The sequence below is a fragment of the Melozone crissalis genome, unplaced genomic scaffold, assembly GCF_028551555.1.
Source record: "Melozone crissalis strain CALT ecotype California unplaced genomic scaffold, PUWL_Pcris_2 ptg000250l_1, whole genome shotgun sequence".
Classification (NCBI taxonomy): domain Eukaryota; kingdom Metazoa; phylum Chordata; class Aves; order Passeriformes; family Passerellidae; genus Melozone; species Melozone crissalis.
In genome coordinates, this window is record NW_026536009.1 from 125,000 (window position 1) to 142,856 (window position 17,857).

The following is a 17,857-nucleotide window of genomic DNA, read 5'->3' on the forward strand; positions in this document are numbered from 1 at the left end:
TGTACAACACTGCGATTGTGTGCGCAGCTTGCCAACTGAGAGAAAACAGTACCTGACCACTCTCCTGCCTTTTCTATTCACATGAACATTCGATTGCAAGCTGTTTTGGACGACTTTCTTTCTCTTCTTGCAAAACACTCGGCAGACCTCCGTGCAGCCTCTAGAAGACGATGGGAGATGTTTTCTGTGCTGGCACAGTTTCTCCTTGCCAGACAGAGTGGAAAAGCTTTTTGCTAAGATGTAGACGAGAAGAGAGGCTAAAGACGAAGGTACGGTGCTCTGCAGAGCTAAGCACCGCTCCCGGACTTCTTTCGGCAGAAGGCGCACACCGCAGAGCACAGTGAGCGGCAGAATCGTCTTTGCGCGAAGAAGCAGCTTCTACCTCTCCGGGAGCCGGAGAGAGCGGCAACTTCGCAAAGGTGATGAAACAAGCTGTACAACACTGCGATTGTGTGCGAAGCGTGCCAAGAGAGAGAAAACAGTACCTGACCACTCTCCTGCCTTTTCTATTCACATGAACATTCGATTGGAAGCTGTTTTGGACAACTTTCTTTCTCTTCTTGCAAAACACTCGGCAGACCTGCGTGCAGCCTCTAGAACACGATGGGAGATGTTTTTTGTGCTGGCACAGTTTCTCCTTGCCAGACAGAGTGGAAAAGCTTTTTGCTAAGATGTAGACGAGAAGAGAGGCTAAAGACGAAGGTACGGTGCTCTGCAGAGCTAAGCACCGCTCCCGGGCTTCTTTCGGCAGAAGGCGCACACAGCAGAGCACTGTGAGAAGCAGAATTGTCTTTGCGCGAAGAAGCAGCTTCTTCGTCTCCGGGAGCCGGAGAGAGCGGCAACTTCGCAAAGGTGATGAAACAAGCTGTACAACACTGCGATTGTGTGCGCAGCTTGCCAAATGAGAGAAAACAGTACCTGACCACTCTCCTGCCTTTTCTATTCACATGAACATTCGATTGGAAGCTGTTTTGGACAACTTTCTTTCTCTTCTTGCAAAACACTCGGCAGACCTCCGTGCAGCCTCTAGAACACGATGGGAGATGTTTTCTGTGCTGGCACAGTTTCTCCTTGCCAGACAGAGTGGAAAAGCTTTTTGCTAAGATGTAGACGAGAAGAGAGGCTAAAGACGAAGGTACGGTGCTCTGCAGAGCTAAGCACCGCTCCCGGGCGTCTTTCGGCAGAAGGCGCACACCGCAGAGCACTGTGAGCGGCAGAATCGTCTTTGCGCGAAGAAGCAGCTTCTTCGTCTCCGGGAGCCGGAGAGAGCGGCAACTTCGCAAAGGTGATGAAACAAGCTGTACAAGACTGCGATTGTGTGCGCAGCTTGCCAACTGAGAGAAAACAGTACCTGACCACTCTCCTGCCTTTTCTATTCACATGAACATTCGATTGCAAGCTGTTTTGGACAACTTTCTTTCTCTTCTTGCAAAATACTCGGCAGACTTCCGTGCAGCGTCTAGAACACGATGGGAGATGTTTTCTGTGCTGGCACAGTTTCTCCTTGCCAGACAGAGTGGAAAAGCTTTTTGCTAAGATGTAGACGAGAAGAGAGGCTAAAGACGAAGGTACGGTGCTCTGCAGAGCTAAGCACCGCTCCCGGGCGTCTTTCGGCAGAAGGCGCACCTCGCAGAGCACTGTGAGCGGCAGAATCGTCTTTGCGCGAAGAAGCAGCTTCTTCGTCCCCGGGAGCCGGAGAGAGCGGCAACTTCGCAAAGGTGATGAAACAAGCTGTACAACACTGCGATTGTGTGCGCAGCTTGCCAAGTTAGAGAAAACAGTACCTGACCACTCTCCTGCCTTTTCTATTCACATGAACATTCGATTGCAAGCTGTTTTGGACAACTTTCTTTCTCTTCTTGCAAAACACTCGGCAGACCTGCGTGCAGCCTCTAGAACACGATGGGAGATGTTTTTTGTGCTGGCACAGTTTCTCCTTGCCAGACAGAGTGGAAAAGCTTTTTGCTAAGATGAAGACGAGAAGAGAGGCTAAAGAAGCACGTATGGTGCTTCTCAGAGCTAAGCACAGCTCCCGGGCCTCTTTCGGCAGAAGGCGCACACCGCAGAGCACTGTGAGCGGCAGAATCGTCTTTGCGCGAAGAAGCAGCTTCTTCGTCTCCGGGAGCCGGAGAGAGCGACAACTTCGCAAAGGTGATGAAACAAGCTGTACAACACTGCGATTGTATGCGCAGCTTGCCAACTGAGAGAAAACAGTACCTGACCACTCTCCTGCCTTTTCTATTCACATGAACATTCGATTGCAAGCTGTTTTGGACAACTTTCTTTCTCTTCTTGCAAAACACTCGGCAGACCTCCGTGCAGCCTCTAGAACACGATGGGAGATGTTTTCTGTGCTGGCACAGTTTCTCCTTGCCAGACAGAGTGGAAAAGCTTTTTGCTAAGATGTAGACGAGAAGAGAGGCTAAAGACGAAGGTACGGTGCTCTGCAGAGCTAAGCACCGCTCCCGGACTTCTTTCGGCAGAAGGCGCACACCGCAGAGCACTGTGAGCGGCAGAATCGTCTTTGCGCGAAGAAGCAGCTTCTTCGTCTCCGGGAGCCGGAGAGAGCGGCAACTTGTCAAAGGTGATGAAACAAGCTGTACAACACTGCGATTGTGTGCGCAGCTTGCCAAGTGAGAGAAAACAGTACCTGACCACTCTCCTGCCTTTTCTATTCACATGAACATTCGATTGCAAGCTGTTTTGGACAACTTTCTTTCTCTTCTTGCAAAACACTCGGCAGACCTCCGTGCAGCCTCTAGAACACGATGGGAGATGTTTTTTGTGCTGGCACAGTTTCTCCTTGCCAGACAGAGTGGAAAAGCTTTTTGCTAAGATGTAGACGAGAAGAGAGGCTAAAGAAGCACGTATGGTGCTTCTCAGAGCTAAGCACAGCTCCCGGGGCTCTTTCGGCAGAAGGCGCACACCGCAGAGCACTGTGAGCGGCAGAATCGTCTTTGCGCGAAGAAGCAGCTTCTTCGTCTCCGGGAGCCGGAGAGAGTGGCAACTTCGCAAAGGCGATGAAACAAGCTGTACAACACTGCGATTGTGTGCGCAGCGTGCCAAGTGAGAGAAAACAGTACCTGACCACTCTCCTGCCTTTTCTATTCACATGAACATTCGATTGGAAGCTGTTTTGGACAACTTTCTTTCTCTTCTTGCAAAACACTCGGCAGACCTCCGTGCAGCCTCTAGAAGACGATGGGAGATGTTTTCTGTGCTGGCACAGTTTCTCCTTGCCAGACAGAGTGGAAAAGCTTTTTGCTAAGATGTAGACGAGAAGAGAGGCTAAAGACGAAGGTACGGTGCTCTGCAGAGCTAAGCACAGCTCCCGGGCCTCTTTCGGCAGAAGGCGCACACCGCAGAGCACTGTGAGCGGCAGAATCGTCTTTGCGCGAAGAAGCAGCTTCTTCGTCTCCGGGAGCCGGAGAGAGCGGCAACTTCGCAAAGGTGATGAAACAAGCTGTACAAACTGCGATTGTGTGCGCAGCTTGCCAACTGAGAGAAAACAGTACCTGACCACTCTCCTGCCTTTTCTATTCACATGAACATTCGATTGGAAGCTGTTTTGGACAACTTTCTTTCTCTTCTTGCAAAACACTCGGCAGACCTGCGTGCAGCCTCTAGAACACGATGGGAGATGTTTTCTGTGCTGGCACAGTTTCTCCTTGCCAGACAGAGTGGAAAAGCTTTTTGCTAAGATGTAGACGAGAAGAGAGGCTGAAGACGAAGGTACGGTGCTCTGCAGAGCTAAGCACCGCTCCCGGGCTTCTTTCGGCAGAAGGCGCACACAGCAGAGCACTGTGAGAAGCAGAATCGTCTTTGCGCGAAGAAGCAGCTTCTTCGTCTCCGGGAGCCGGAGAGAGCGGCAACTTCGCAAAGGTGATGAAACAAGCTGTACAACACTGCGATTGTGTGCGCAGCTTGCCAACTGAGAGAAAACAGTACCTGACCACTCTCCTGCCTTTTCTATTCACATGAACATTCGATTGCAAGCTGTTTTGGACAACTTTCTTTCTCTTCTTGCAAAACACTCGGCAGACCTCCGTGCAGCCTCTAGAAGACGATGGGAGATGTTTTCTGTGCTGGCACAGTTTCTCCTTGCCAGACAGAGTGTAAAAGCTTTTTGCTAAGATGTAGACGAGAAGAGAGGCTAAAGACGAAGGTACGGTGCTCTGCAGAGCTAAGCACCGCTCCCGGGCGTCTTTCGGCAGAAGGCGCACACCGCAGAGCACTGTGAGCGGCAGAATCGTCTTTGCGCGAAGAAGCAGCTTCTTCATCTCCGGGAGCCGGCGAGAGCGGCAACTTCGCAAAGGTGATGAAACAAGCTGTACAACACTGCGATTGTGTGTGCAGCTCGCCACTTGAGAGAAAACAGTACCTGACCACTCTCCTGCCTTTTCTATCCACATGAACATTCGATTGCAAGCTGTTTTGGACAACTTTCTTTCTCTTCTTGCAAAACACTCGGCAGACCTGCGTGCAGCCTCTAGAAGACGATGGGAGATGTTTTTTGTGCTGGCACAGTTTCTCCTTGCCAGACAGAGTGGAAAAGCTTTTTGCTAAGATGTAGACGAGAAGAGAGGCTAAAGACGAAGGTACGGTGCTCTGCAGAGCTAAGCACAGCTCCCGGGGCTCTTTCGGCTGAAGGCGCACACCGCAGAGCACTGTGACCGGCAGAATCGTCTTTGCGCGAAGAAGCAGCTTCTTCGTCTCCGGGAGCCGGAGAGAGCGGCAACTTCGCAAAGGTGATGAAACAAGCTGTACAACACTGCGATTGTGTGCGCAGCTTGCCAACTGAGAGAAAACAGTACCTGACCACTCTCCTGCCTTTTCTATTCACATGAACATTCGATTGCAAGCTGTTTTGGACGACTTTCTTTCTCTTCTTGCAAAACACTCGGCAGACCTCCGTGCAGCCTCTAGAAGACGATGGGAGATGTTTTCTGTGCTGGCACAGTTTCTCCTTGCCAGACAGAGTGGAAAAGCTTTTTGCTAAGATGTAGACGAGAAGAGAGGCTAAAGACGAAGGTACGGTGCTCTGCAGAGCTAAGCACCGCTCCCGGACTTCTTTCGGCAGAAGGCGCACACCGCAGAGCACTGTGAGCGGCAGAATCGTCTTTGCGCGAAGAAGCAGCTTCTACCTCTCCGGGAGCCGGAGAGAGCGGCAACTTCGCAAAGGTGATGAAACAAGCTGTACAACACTGCGATTGTGTGCGCCGCTTGCCAACTGAGAGAAAACAGTACCTGACCACTCTCCTGCCTTTTCTAATCACATGAACATTCGATTGCAAGCTGTTTTGGACAACTTTCTTTCTCTTCTTGCAAAACACTCGGCAGACCTCCGTGCAGCCTCTAGAACACGATGGGAGATGTTTTCTGTGCTGGCACAGTTTCTCCTTGCCAGACAGAGTGGAAAAGCTTTTTGCTAAGATGTAGACGAGAAGAGAGGCTAAAGACGAAGGTACGGTGCTCTGCAGAGCTAAGCACCGCTCCCGGGCGTCTTTCGGCAGAAGGCGCACACCGCAGAGCACTGTGAGCGGCAGAATCGTCTTTGCGCGAAGAAGCAGCTTCTTCGTCTCCGGGAGCCGGAGAGAGCGGCAACTTGTCAAAGGTGATGAAACAAGCTGTACAACACTGCGATTGTGTGCGCAGCTTGCCAAGTGAGAGAAAACAGTACCTGACCACTCTCCTGCCTTTTCTATTCACATGAACATTCGATTGGAAGCTGTTTTGGACAACTTTCTTTCTCTTCTTGCAAAACACTCGGCAGACCTCCGTGCAGCCTCTAGAACACGATGGGAGATGTTTTTGTGCTGGCACAGTTTCTCCTTGCCAGACAGAGTGGAAAAGCTTTTTGCTAAGATGTAGACGAGAAGAGAGGCTAAAGAAGCACGTATGGTGCTTCTCAGAGCTAAGCACAGCTCCCGGGGCTCTTTCGGCAGAAGGCGCACACCGCAGAGCACTGTGAGCGGCAGAATCGTCTTTGCGCGAAGAAGCAGCTTCTTCGTCTCCGGGAGCCGGAGAGAGCGGCAACTTCGCAAAGGTGATGAAACAAGCTGTACAAACTGCGATTGTGTGCGCAGCTTGCCAACTGAGAGAAAACAGTACCTGACCACTCTCCTGCCTTTTCTATTCACATGAACATTCGATTGGAAGCTGTTTTGGACAACTTTCTTTCTCTTCTTGCAAAACACTCGGCAGACCTCCGTGCAGCGTCTAGAACACGATGGGAGATGTTTTCTGTGCTGGCACAGTTTCTCCTTGCCAGACAGAGTGGAAAAGCTTTTTGCTAAGATGTAGACGAGAAGAGAGGCTAAAGACGAAGGTACGGTGCTCTGCAGAGCTAAGCACCGCTCCCGGGCTTCTTTCGGCAGAAGGCGCACACAGCAGAGCACTGTGAGAAGCAGAATTGTCTTTGCGCGAAGAAGCAGCTTCTTCGTCTCCGGGAGCCGGAGAGAGCGGCAACTTCGCAAAGGTGATGAAACAAGCTGTACAACACTGCGATTGTGTGCGCAGCTTGCCAAATGAGAGAAAACAGTACCTGACCACTCTCCTGCCTTTTCTATTCACATGAACATTCGATTGGAAGCTGTTTTGGACAACTTTCTTTCTCTTCTTGCAAAACACTCGGCAGACCTCCGTGCAGCCTCTAGAAGACGATGGGAGATGTTTTCTGTGCTGGCACAGTTTCTCCTTGCCAGACAGAGTGTAAAAGCTTTTTGCTAAGATGTAGACGAGAAGAGAGGCTAAAGACGAAGGTACGGTGCTCTGCAGAGCTAAGCACCGCTCCCGGGCGTCTTTCGGCAGAAGGCGCACACCGCAGAGCACTGTGAGCGGCAGAATCGTCTTTGCGCGAAGAAGCAGCTTCTTCGTCTCCGGGAGCCGGCGAGAGCGGCAACTTCGCAAAGGTGATGAAACAAGCTGTACAACACTGCGATTGTGTGTGCAGCTCGCCACTTGAGAGAAAACAGTACCTGACCACTCTCCTGCCTTTTCTATTCACATGAACATTCGATTGCAAGCTGTTTTGGACAACTTTCTTTCTCTTCTTGCAAAACACTCGGCAGACCTGCGTGCAGCCTCTAGAAGACGATGGGAGATGTTTTTTGTGCTGGCACAGTTTCTCCTTGCCAGACAGAGTGGAAAAGCTTTTTGCTAAGATGTAGACGAGAAGAGAGGCTAAAGACGAAGGTACGGTGCTCTGCAGAGCTAAGCACAGCTCCCGGGGCTCTTTCGGCTGAAGGCGCACACCGCAGAGCACTGTGACCGGCAGAATCGTCTTTGCGCGAAGAAGCAGCTTCTTCGTCTCCGGGAGCCGGAGAGAGCGGCAACTTCGCAAAGGTGATGAAACAAGCTGTACAACACTGCGATTGTGTGCGCAGCGTGCCAACTGAGAGAAAACAGTACCTGACCACTCTCCTGCCTTTTCTATTCACATGAACATTCGATTGCAAGCTGTTTTGGACAACTTTCTTTCTCTTCTTGCAAAACACTCGGCAGACCTCCGTGCAGCCTCTAGAACACGATGGGAGATGTTTTCTGTGCTGGCACAGTTTCTCCTTGCCAGACAGAGTGGAAAAGCTTTTTGCTAAGATGTAGACGAGAAGAGAGGCTAAAGACGAAGGTACGGTGCTCTGCAGAGCTAAGCACCGCTCCCGGGCGTCTTTCGGCAGAAGGCGCACACCGCAGAGCACTGTGAGCGGCAGAATCGTCTTTGCGCGAAGAAGCAGCTTCTTCGTCTCCGGGAGCCGGAGAGAGCGGCAACTTGGCAAAGGTGATGAAACAAGCTGTACAAGACTGCGATTGTGTGCGCAGCTTGCCAAGTGAGAGAAAACAGTACCTGACCACTCTCCTGCCTTTTCTATTCACATGAACATTCGATTGCAAGCTGTTTTGGACAACTTTCTTTCTCTTCTTGCAAAATACTCGGCAGACCTCCGTGCAGCGTCTAGAACACGATGGGAGATGTTTTCTGTGCTGGCACAGTTTCTCCTTGCCAGACAGAGTGGAAAAGCTTTTTGCTAAGATGTAGACGAGAAGAGAGGCTAAAGACGAAGGTACGGTGCTCTGCAGAGCTAAGCACCGCTCCCGGGCGTCTTTCGGCAGAAGGCGCACCTCGCAGAGCACTGTGAGCGGCAGAATCGTCTTTGCGCGAAGAAGCAGCTTCTTCGTCCCCGGGAGCCGGAGAGAGCGGCAACTTCGCAAAGGTGATGAAACAAGCTGTACAACACTGCGATTGTGTGCGCAGCTTGCCAAGTGAGAGAAAACAGTACCTGACCACTCTCCTGCCTTTTCTATTCACATGAACATTCGATTGCAAGCTGTTTTGGACAACTTTCTTTCTCTTCTTGCAAAACACTCGGCAGACCTGCGTGCAGCCTCTAGAACACGATGGGAGATGTTTTTTGTGCTGGCACAGTTTCTCCTTGCCAGACAGAGTGGAAAAGCTTTTTGCTAAGATGTAGACGAGAAGAGAGGCTAAAGAAGCACGTATGGTGCTTCTCAGAGCTAAGCACAGCTCCCGGGCCTCTTTCGGCAGAAGGCGCACACCGTAGAGCACTGTGAGCGGCAGAATCGTCTTTGCGCGAAGAAGCAGCTTCTTCGTCTCCGGGAGCCGGAGAGAGCGGCAACTTCGCAAAGGTGATGAAACAAGCTGTACAACACTGCGATTGTATGCGCAGCTTGCCAACTGAGAGAAAACAGTACCTGACCACTCTCCTGCCTTTTCTATTCACATGAACATTCGATTGCAAGCTGTTTTGGACAACTTTCTTTCTCTTCTTGCAAAACACTCGGCAGACCTCCGTGCAGCCTCTAGAACACGATGGGAGATGTTTTCTGTGCTGGCACAGTTTCTCCTTGCCAGACAGAGTGGAAAAGCTTTTTGCTAAGATGTAGACGAGAAGAGAGGCTAAAGACGAAGGTACGGTGCTCTGCAGAGCTAAGCACCGCTCCCGGGCGTCTTTCGGCAGAAGGCGCACACCGCAGAGCACTGTGATCGGCAGAATCGTCTTTGCGCGAAGAAGCAGCTTCTACGTCTCCGGGAGCCGGAGAGAGCGGCAACTTCGCAAAGGTGATGAAACAAGCTGTACAACACTGCGATTGTGTGCGCAGCTTGCCAACTGAGAGAAAACAGTACCTGACCACTCTCCTGCCTTTTCTATTCACATGAACATTCGATTGCAAGCTGTTTTGGACAACTTTCTTTCTCTTCTTGCAAAACACTCGGCAGACCTCCGTGCAGCCTCTAGAACACGATGGGAGATGTTTTTTGTGCTGGCATAGTTTCTCCTTGCCAGACAGAGTGGAAAAGCTTTTTGCTAAGATGTAGACGAGAAGAGAGGCTAAAGAAGCACGTATGGTGCTTCTCAGAGCTAAGCACAGCTCCCGGGGCTCTTTCGGCAGAAGGCGCACACCGCAGAGCACTGTGAGCGGCAGAATCGTCTTTGCGCGAAGAAGCAGCTTCTTCGTCTCCGGGAGCTGGAGAGAGTGGCAACTTCGCAAAGGCGATGAAACAAGCTGTACAACACTGCGATTGTGTGCGCAGCGTGCCAAGTGAGAGAAAACAGTACCTGACCACTCTCCTGCCTTTTCTATTCACATGAACATTCGATTGGAAGCTGTTTTGGACAACTTTCTTTCTCTTCTTGCAAAACACTCGGCAGACCTCCGTGCAGCCTCTAGAACACGATGGGAGATGTTTTCTGTGCTGGCACAGTTTCTCCTTGCCAGAGAGAGTGGAAAAGCTTTTTGCTAAGATGTAGACGAGAAGAGAGGCTAAAGACGAAGGTACGGTGCTCTGCAGAGCTAAGCACCGCTCCCGGGCGTCTTTCGGCAGAAGGCGCACACCGCAGAGCACTGTGAGCGGCAGAATCGTCTTTGCGCGAAGAAGCAGCTTCTTCGTCCCCGGGAGCCGGAGAGAGCGGCAACTTCGCAAAGGTGATGAAACAAGCTGTACAACACTGCGATTGTGTGCGCAGCGTGCCAAGTGAGAGAAAACAGTACCAGACCACTCTCCTGCCTTTTCTATTCACATGAACATTCGATTGCAAGCTGTTTTGGACAACTTTCTTTCTCTTCTTGCAAAACACTCGGCAGACCTGCGTGCAGCCTCTAGAACACGATGGGAGATGTTTTTTGTGCTGGCACAGTTTCTCCTTGCCAGACAGAGTGGAAAAGCTTTTTGCTAAGATGTAGACGAGAAGAGAGGCTAAAGACGAAGGTACGGTGCTCTGCAGAGCTAAGCACAGCTCCCGGGCCTCTTTCGGCAGAAGGCGCACACCGCAGAGCACTGTGAGCGGCAGAATCGTCTTTGCGCGAAGAAGCAGCTTGTTCGTCTCCGGGAGCCGGAGAGAGCGGCAACTTCGCAAAGGTGATGAAACAAGCTGTACAAACTGCGATTGTGTGCGCAGCTTGCCAAGTGAGAGAAAACAGTACCTGACCACTCTCCTGCCTTTTCTATTCACATGAACATTCGATTGGAAGCTGTTTTGGACAACTTTCTTTCTCTTCTTGCAAAACACTCGGCAGACCTCCGTGCAGCGTCTAGAACACGATGGGAGATGTTTTCTGTGCTGGCACAGTTTCTCCTTGCCAGACAGAGTGGAAAAGCTTTTTGCTAAGATGTAGACGAGAAGAGAGGCTAAAGACGAAGGTACGGTGCTCTGCAGAGCTAAGCACCGCTCCCGGGCTTCTTTCGGCAGAAGGCGCACACAGCAGAGCACTGTGAGAAGCAGAATTGTCTTTGCGCGAAGAAGCAGCTTCTTCGTCTCCGGGAGCCGGAGAGAGCGGCAACTTCGCAAAGGTGATGAAACAAGCTGTACAACACTGCGATTGTGTGCGCAGCTTGCCAAATGAGAGAAAACAGTACCTGACCACTCTCCTGCCTTTTCTATTCACATGAACATTCGATTGGAAGCTGTTTTGGACAACTTTCTTTCTCTTCTTGCAAAACACTCGGCAGACCTCCGTGCAGCCTCTAGAAGACGATGGGAGATGTTTTCTGTGCTGGCACAGTTTCTCCTTGCCAGACAGAGTGTAAAAGCTTTTTGCTAAGATGTAGACGAGAAGAGAGGCTAAAGACGAAGGTACGGTGCTCTGCAGAGCTAAGCACCGCTCCCGGGCGTCTTTCGGCAGAAGGCGCACACCGCAGAGCACTGTGAGCGGCAGAATCGTCTTTGCGCGAAGAAGCAGCTTCTTCGTCTCCGGGAGCCGGCGAGAGCGGCAACTTCGCAAAGGTGATGAAACAAGCTGTACAACACTGCGATTGTGTGTGCAGCTCGCCACTTGAGAGAAAACAGTACCTGACCACTCTCCTGCCTTTTCTATTCACATGAACATTCGATTGCAAGCTGTTTTGGACAACTTTCTTTCTCTTCTTGCAAAATACTCGGCAGACCTCCGTGCAGCGTCTAGAACATGATGGGAGATGTTTTCTGTGCTGGCACAGTTTCTCCTTGCCAGACAGAGTGGAAAAGCTTTTTGCTAAGATGTAGACGAGAAGAGAGGCTAAAGACGAAGGTACGGTGCTCTGCAGAGCTAAGCACCGCTCCCGGGCCTCTTTCGGCAGAAGGCGCACACCGCAGAGCACTGTGAGCGGCAGAATCGTCTTTGCGCGAAGAAGCAGCTTCTTCGTCTCCGGGAGCCGGAGAGAGCGGCAACTTCGCAAAGGTGATGAAACAAGCTGTACAACACTGCGATTGTGTGCGCAGCTTGCCAAGTGAGAGAAAACAGTACCTGACCACTCTCCTGCCTTTTCTATTCACATGAACATTCGATTGCAAGCTGTTTTGGACAACTTTCTTTCTCTTCTTGCAAAACACTCGGCAGACCTCCGTGCAGCGTCTAGAACATGATGGGAGATGTTTTCTGTGCTGGCACAGTTTCTCCTTGCCAGACAGAGTGGAAAAGCTTTTTGCTAAGATGTAGACGAGAAGAGAGGCTAAAGAAGCACGTATGGTGCTTCTCAGAGCTAAGCACAGCTCCCGGGGCTCTTTCGGCAGAAGGCGCACACCGCAGAGCACTGTGAGCGGCAGAATCGTCTTTGCGCGAAGAAGCAGCTTCTTCGTCTCCGGGAGCCGGAGAGAGCGGCAACTTCGCAAAGGTGATGAAACAAGCTGTACAACACTGCGATTGTGTGCGCAGCGTGCCAACTGAGAGAAAACAGTACCTGACCACTCTCCTGCCTTTTCTATTCACATGAACATTCGATTGCAAGCTGTTTTGGACAACTTTCTTTCTCTTCTTGCAAAACACTCGGCAGACCTCCGTGCAGCCTCTAGAACACGATGGGAGATGTTTTCTGTGCTGGCACAGTTTCTCCTTGCCAGACAGAGTGGAAAAGCTTTTTGCTAAGATGTAGACGAGAAGAGAGGCTAAAGACGAAGGTACGGTGCTCTGCAGAGCTAAGCACCGCTCCCGGGCCACTTTCGGCAGAAGGCGCACACCGCAGAGCACTGTGAGCGGCAGAATCGTCTTTGCGCGAAGAAGCAGCTTCTTCGTCTCCGGGAGCCGGAGAGAGCGGCAACTTGGCAAAGGTGATGAAACAAGCTGTACAACACTGCGATTGTGTGCGCAGCTTGCCAAGTGAGAGAAAACAGTACCTGACCACTCTCCTGCCTTTTTTATTCACATGAACATTCGATTGCAAGCTTTTTGGACAACTTTCTTTCTCTTCTTGCAAAACACTCGGCAGACCTGCGTGCAGCCTCTAGAACACGATGGGAGATGTTTTCTGTGCTGGCACAGTTTCTCCTTGCCAGACAGAGTGGAAAAGCTTTTTGCTAAGATGTAGACGAGAAGAGAGGCTAAAGAAGCACGTAGGGTGCTTCTCAGAGCTAAGCACAGCTCACGGGCCGCTTTCGGCAGAAGGCGCACACCGCAGAGCACTGTGAGCGGCAGAATCGTCTTTGCGCGAAGAAGCAGCTTCTTCGTCTCCGGGAGCCGGAGAGAGCGGCAACTTCGCAAAGGTGATGAAACAAGCTGTACAACACTGCGATTGTGTGCGCAGCTTGCCAACTGAGAGAAAACAGTACCTGACCACTCTCCTGCCTTTTCTATTCACATGAACATTCGATTGCAAGCTGTTTTGGACGACTTTCTTTCTCTTCTTGCAAAACACTCGGCAGACCTCCGTGCAGCCTCTAGAAGACGATGGGAGATGTTTTCTGTGCTGGCACAGTTTCTCCTTGCCAGACAGAGTGGAAAAGCTTTTTGCTAAGATGTAGACGAGAAGAGAGGCTAAAGACGAAGGTACGGTGCTCTGCAGAGCTAAGCACCGCTCCCGGACTTCTTTCGGCAGAAGGCGCACACCGCAGAGCACAGTGAGCGGCAGAATCGTCTTTGCGCGAAGAAGCAGCTTCTACCTCTCCGGGAGCCGGAGAGAGCGGCAACTTCGCAAAGGTGATGAAACAAGCTGTACAACACTGCGATTGTGTGCGAAGCGTGCCAAGAGAGAGAAAACAGTACCTGACCACTCTCCTGCCTTTTCTATTCACATGAACATTCGATTGGAAGCTGTTTTGGACAACTTTCTTTCTCTTCTTGCAAAACACTCGGCAGACCTGCGTGCAGCCTCTAGAACACGATGGGAGATGTTTTTTGTGCTGGCACAGTTTCTCCTTGCCAGACAGAGTGGAAAAGCTTTTTGCTAAGATGTAGACGAGAAGAGAGGCTAAAGACGAAGGTACGGTGCTCTGCAGAGCTAAGCACCGCACCCGGGCCTCTTTCGGCAGAAGGCGCACACAGCAGAGCACTGTGAGCGGCAGAATCGTCTTTGCGCGAAGAAGCAGCTTCTTCGTCTCCGGGAGCCGGAGAGAGCGGCAACTTCGCAAAGGTGATGAAACAAGCTGTACAACACTGCGATTGTGTGCGCCGCTTGCCAACTGAGAGAAAACAGTACCTGACCACTCTCCTGCCTTTTCTAATCACATGAACATTCGATTGCAAGCTGTTTTGGACAACTTTCATTCTCTTCTTGCAAAACACTCGGCAGACCTCCGTGCAGCCTCTAGAATACGATGGGAGATGTTTTTTGTGCTGGCACAGTTTCTCCTTGCCAGACAGAGTGGAAAAGCTTTTTGCTAAGATGTAGACGAGAAGAGAGGCTAAAGACGAAGGTACGGTGCTCTGCAGAGCTAAGCACCGCTCCCGGGCGTCTTTCGGCAGAAGGCGCACACAGCAGAGCACTGTGAGCGGCAGAATCGTCTTTGCGCGAAGAAGCAGCTTCTTCGTCTCCGGGAGCCGGAGAGAGCGGCAACTTCGCAAAGGTGATGAAACAAGCTGTACAACACTGCGATTGTGTGCGCAGCGTGCCAAGTGAGAGAAAACAGTACCTGACCACTCTCCTGCCTTTTCTATTCACATGAACATTCGATTGCAAGCTGTTTTGGACAACTTTCTTTCTCTTCTTGCAAAACACTCGGCAGACCTCCGTGCAGCCTCTAGAACACGATGGGAGATGTTTTCTGTGCTGGCACAGTTTCTCCTTGCCAGACAGAGTGGAAAAGCTTTTTGCTAAGATGTAGACGAGAAGAGAAGCTAAAGAAGCACGTATGGTGCTTCTCAGAGCTAAGCACAGCTCCCGGGCCTCTTTCGGCAGAAGGCGCACACCGCAGAGCACTGTGAGCGGCAGAATCGTCTTTGCGCGAAGAAGCAGCTTCTTCGTCTCCGGGAGCCGGAGAGAGCGGCAACTTCGCAAAGGTGATGAAACAAGCTGTACAACACTGCGATTGTATGCGCAGCTTGCCAACTGAGAGAAAACAGTACCTGACCACTCTCCTGCCTTTTCTATTCACATGAACATTCGATTGCAAGCTGTTTTGGACAACTTTCTTTCTCTTCTTGCAAAACACTCGGCAGACCTGCGTGCAGCCTCTAGAACACGATGGGAGATGTTTTCTGTGCTGGCACAGTTTCTCCTTGCCAGACAGAGTGGAAAAGCTTTTTGCTAAGATGTAGACGAGAAGAGAGGCTAAAGACGAAGGTACGGTGCTCTTCAGAGCTAAGCACCGCACCCGGACCTCTTTCGGCAGAAGGCGCACACCACAGAGCACTGTGAGCGGCAGAATCGTCTTTGCGCGAAGAAGCAGCTTCTTCGTCTCCGGGAGCCGGAGAGAGCGGCAACTTGTCAAAGGTGATGAAACAAGCTGTACAACACTGCGATTGTGTGCGCAGCTTGCCAACTGAGAGAAAACAGTACCTGACCACTCTCCTGCCTTTTCTATTCACATGAACATTCGATTGCAAGCTGTTTTGGACAACTTTCCTTCTCTTCTTGCAAAACACTCGGCAGACCTCCGTGCAGCGTCTAGAACACGATGGGAGATGTTTTCTGTGCTGGCACAGTTTCTCCTTGCCAGACAGAGTGGAAAAGCTTTTTGCTAAGATGTAGACGAGAAGAGAGGCTAAAGACGAAGGTACGGTGCTCTGCAGAGCTAAGCACAGCTCCCGGGGCTCTTTCGGCAGAAGGCGCACACCGCAGAGCACTGTGAGCGGCAGAATCGTCTTTGCGCGAAGAAGCAGCTTCTTCGTCTCCGGGAGCCGGAGAGAGTGGCAACTTCGCAAAGGTGATGAAACAAGCTGTACAACACTGCGATTGTGTGCGCAGCGTGCCAAGTGAGAGAAAACAGTACCTGACCACTCTCCTGCCTTTTCTATTCACATGAACATTCGATTGCAAGCTGTTTTGGACAACTTTCTTTCTCTTCTTGCAAAACACTCGGCAGACCTCCGTGCAGCCTCTAGAACACGATGGGAGATGTTTTCTGTGCTGGCACAGTTTCTCCTTGCCAGACAGAGTGGAAAAGCTTTTTGCTAAGATGTAGACGAGAAGAGAGGCTAAAGACGAAGGTACGGTGCTCTGCAGAGCTAAGCACCGCTCCCGGGCTTCTTTCGGCAGAAGGCGCACACAGCAGAGCACTGTGAGCGGCAGAATCGTCTTTGCGCGAAGAAGCAGCTTCTTCGTCTCCGGGAGCCGGAGAGAGCGGCAACTTCGCAAAGGTGATGAAACAAGCTGTACAACACTGCGATTGTGTGTGCAGCTCGCCACTTGAGAGAAAACAGTACCTGACCACTCTCCTGCCTTTTCTATTCACATGAACATTCGATTGGAAGCTGTTTTGGACAACTTTCTTTCTCTTCTTGCAAAACACTCGGCAGACCTGCGTGCAGCCTCTAGAACACGATGGGAGATGTTTTCTGTGCTGGCACAGTTTCTCCTTGCCAGACAGAGTGGAAAAGCTTTTTGCTAAGATGTAGACGAGAAGAGAGGCTAAAGACGAAGGTACGGTGCTCTGCAGAGCTAAGCACCGCACCCGGACTTCTTTCGGCAGAAGGCGCACACCGCAGAGCACTGTGAGCGGCAGAATCGTCTTTGCGCGAAGAAGCAGCTTCTTCGTCTCCGGGAGCCGGAGAGAGCGGCAACTTCGCAAAGGTGATGAAACAAGCTGTACAACACTGCGATTTTGTGCGCAGCTTGCCAAGTGAGAGAAAACAGTACCTGACCACTCTCCTGCCTTTTCTATTCACATGAACATTCGATTGCAAGCTGTTTTGGACAACTTTCTTTCTCTTCTTGCAAAACACTCGGCAGACCTGCGTGCAGCCTCTAGAACACGATGGGAGATGTTTTTTGTGCTGGCACAGTTTCTCCTTGCCAGACAGAGTGGAAAAGCTTTTTGCTAAGATGTAGACGTGAAGAGAGGCTAAAGACGAAGGTACGGTGCTCTGCAGAGCTAAGCACCGCTCCCAGGCCTCTTTCGGCAGAAGGCGCACACCGCAGAGCACTGTGAGCGGCAGAATCGTCTTTGCGCGAAGAAGCAGCTTCTTCGTCTCCGGGAGCCGGAGAGAGCGGCAACTTCGCAAAGGTGATGAAACAAGCTGTACAACACTGCGATTGTGTGCGCAGCTTGCCAAGTGAGAGAAAACAGTACCTGACCACTCTCCTGCCTTTTCTATTCACATGAACATTCGATTGCAAGCTGTTTTGGACAACTTTCTTTCTCTTCTTGCAAAACACTCGGCAGACCTGCGTGCAGCCTCTAGAACACGATGGGAGATGTTTTCTGTGCTGGCACAGTTTCTCCTTGCCAGACAGAGTGGAAAAGCTTTTTGCTAAGATGTAGACGAGAAGAGAGGCTAAAGAAGCACGTATGGTGCTTCTCAGAGCTAAGCACAGCTCCCGGGCCTCTTTCGGCAGAAGGCGCACACCGCAGAGCACTGTGAGCGGCAGAATCGTCTTTGCGCGAAGAAGCAGCTTCTTCGTCTCCGGGAGCCGGAGAGAGCGGCAACTTCGCAAAGGTGATGAAACAAGCTGTACAACACTGCGATTGTATGCGCAGCTTGCCAACTGAGAGAAAACAGTACCTGACCACTCTCCTGCCTTTTCTATTCACATGAACATTCGATTGCAAGCTGTTTTGGACAACTTTCTTTCTCTTCTTGCAAAACACTCGGCAGACCTCCGTGCAGCCTCTAGAACACGATGGGAGATGTTTTCTGTGCTGGCACAGTTTCTCCTTGCCAGACAGAGTGGAAAAGCTTTTTGCTAAGATGTAGACGAGAAGAGAGGCTAAAGACGAAGGTACGGTGCTCTGCAGAGCTAAGCACCGCTCCCGGGCGTCTTTCGGCAGAAGGCGCACACCGCAGAGCACTGTGAGCGGCAGAATCGTCTTTGCGCGAAGAAGCAGCTTCTTCGTCCCCGGGAGCCGGAGAGAGCGGCAACTTCGCAAAGGTGATGAAACAAGCTGTACAACACTGCGATTGTGTGCGCAGCGTGCCAAGTGAGAGAAAACAGTACCAGACCACTCTCCTGCCTTTTCTATTCACATGAACATTCGATTGCAAGCTGTTTTGG